At 42.6% G+C, this 2,350-nt stretch overlaps 1 pseudogene; it reads left to right on the top strand.

The window, feature by feature from the left end:
- Positions 1-1,308, top strand: LOC115277589 (annotated as a pseudogene).
- The last annotated feature ends 1,042 nt before the right edge of the window (positions 1,309-2,350 follow it).

The following is a 2,350-nucleotide window of genomic DNA, read 5'->3' as shown; positions in this document are numbered from 1 at the left end:
CATTCAACTTCTCATATTTATATTTCAGTAAGTGACCTACTTCATATTACAAATAGGTTTTTCTCATGGATCAGAGAGTAAATATTTTGCATAGAGGAAAGAGAAAGTGGGAAGTGTTGGTTTGCTAAGTAAAGACTCAAATACAAATGGGAAAAGCCCCAAATTTGGAAATACGGATACTTTATTTTACTTTATTGGAAGTAGATCGTGAATATCTCTAAGTTATGGAAATAAGGATGAATATAGAGGGTTTTTATAGCAACAAAGTCGTTGTTTGCATTGCCTTTCTATAAAAAAAATCAGTTTTTCTGCATACAAAAATAAGAACTGCGTGCTTATTTGAATTTAAGTACTACAGGAATTCAGAAATGAGAAAGCAAAAGTCCCTCGTATCCCAGAAACTGTTGTCTATGGTGTGACATGCACCCCTGCCAATTTATTTTCCCTTCAGCATATATTATAGTTTAGAAACACCTTTGAGGCCAACGCCCCAGTGGAGAAGCTGAGGTCATCATTGAACTTGAAATATTTAAAGTGGATACAAAACTGCTTCAGCAATGCAGACAATTAAGTGTGTTGTTGTGGGTGACGGTGCCGTTGGTAAAACATGTCTCCCGATATCCTACACAACAAACAAATTTCCATCGGAGTATGTACCGACTGTTTTTGACAACTACGCAGTCACAGTTATGATTGGTGGAGAGCCACACACTCTTGGACTTTTTGATACTGCAGGGCAAGAGGATTATGACAGATTACGACCGCTGAGTTATCCACAAACAGATGTATTTCTAGTCTGTTTTTCAGTGGTCTCTCCATCCTCATTTGAAAATGTGAAGGAGAAGTGGGTGCCTGAGAGAACTCACCACTGTCCAAAGACTCCTTTCTTGCTTGCTGGGACCCAAATTGATCTCCGAGATGACCCCTCTACGACTGAGAAACTTGCCGAGAACAAACAGAAGCCGATCACTCCAGAGACGGCCGAGAAGCTGGCCCGTGACCTGAAGGCGGTCAAGGCACTCACACAGAAAGGCCTAAAGAATGTATTTGACGAAGCAATATTGGCTGCCCCGGAGCCTCCAGAACCGAAGACGACCCGCAGGAGTGTGCTGCTATGGACGTCGCCAGCGCCCTTCCGCACAGCTGGGGTCAGCACCGCACTAAAAGCAATGTTAGATCAAACTAAAGATTAAAAATTAAAATTCGTTTTTGCAATAATGACAAATGCCCTGCACCTAGCCACATGCACTCGTGTGAGACAGCCCCTTCCCCTCCTCAGTACTCGTTAACTTGAGTAATCGTGTATCGTCAGAAAGGTGGTTAGTACTAGTTTTTGTTTTGTCATTTCAAAAAAAAATTTTTTCCCTTTGTTTTGTTTTTGTTTAAAAGTAAGGCATGCTTGGGATGACTCTGTAACAGACTAATGTGGGTTGTTGAAGCTGCTCCCGGGGCTCCATCCGCTCTGGAGAATAATCTGGGACACTTAGGGTTTTGTTTTTGTTTTTGTTTTAGGGTTTTTTTGGTTTTGTTTTTTTTTGGGGGGGGGAGTGTGTGTGGGGTTTGTTTTTATTTAGTCATGTTTTTTAATTCAGTAACCATTGGACAGCCCTTAAGGGGAGGAGGATGGATTGAGTCCACATTCCACTTCCTAGATCTAGTTTAGAACGCTTGTCCCCCACCTGGTGCTCTTAGGCAGGAGTATAGTAAATGCCTCACTGAATAACATACTCCTTTTTGAAAATTGCCTTTTCTCTCCACCCTTGAGTAGGTCTAGTACTTGCTGAAACTCATGACAGCAGGTGGGACCTGTCTTGGCCCTCCTCTTTTCTAGGACGCACTCTAGATGTGACTGTGACTTTCAAGGAAATCTGCCATTTGCTGATTTTTTTTTTGAAGTTAATTTCTAACTTCTTTCACTGATAAATGAAGAAAAGTATTGCACCTTTTGAAATACACCAAATGGATTGAGTACATAATTAAAAAACGTTTTTTTCCCTGTCAAAAAAAAAAAAAACCACACCTTTGAGCAGGAAGCAGGATGAAGCGGGGCCGCTGATGGTGACACGCTGGTCACGGGTAGTCCCCCTGTGCAAGGTGAGGAGAGGGAGTCCCCAAGATCTGTTAGAGTCAGTTCCTGTAGGCTCCGGGCATCAGGAGAGACTGCTCTCTGCACCTTCTGCAACTGAGCAGTTTTCCCAGCACTTTAGAAATTAGGGGTAAAGGGTACCTGGCTGGCTCAGGCAGTAGAACATGTGGCTCTTTATCTCGGGATCGTGAGTGTGAGCCCCACATTGGGTGCAGAGGTTGCTTAAATAAATAAGCCTGAAAAAAGAAATTGGGGGTGAAAGCT

This window comes from Suricata suricatta, chromosome 14, assembly GCF_006229205.1.
Source record: "Suricata suricatta isolate VVHF042 chromosome 14, meerkat_22Aug2017_6uvM2_HiC, whole genome shotgun sequence".
NCBI classification, from domain to species: Eukaryota; Metazoa; Chordata; class Mammalia; order Carnivora; family Herpestidae; genus Suricata; species Suricata suricatta.
The sequence above is the reverse complement of the archived record's forward strand: the minus strand, read 5'-3'. Positions and strand labels throughout refer to the sequence as shown.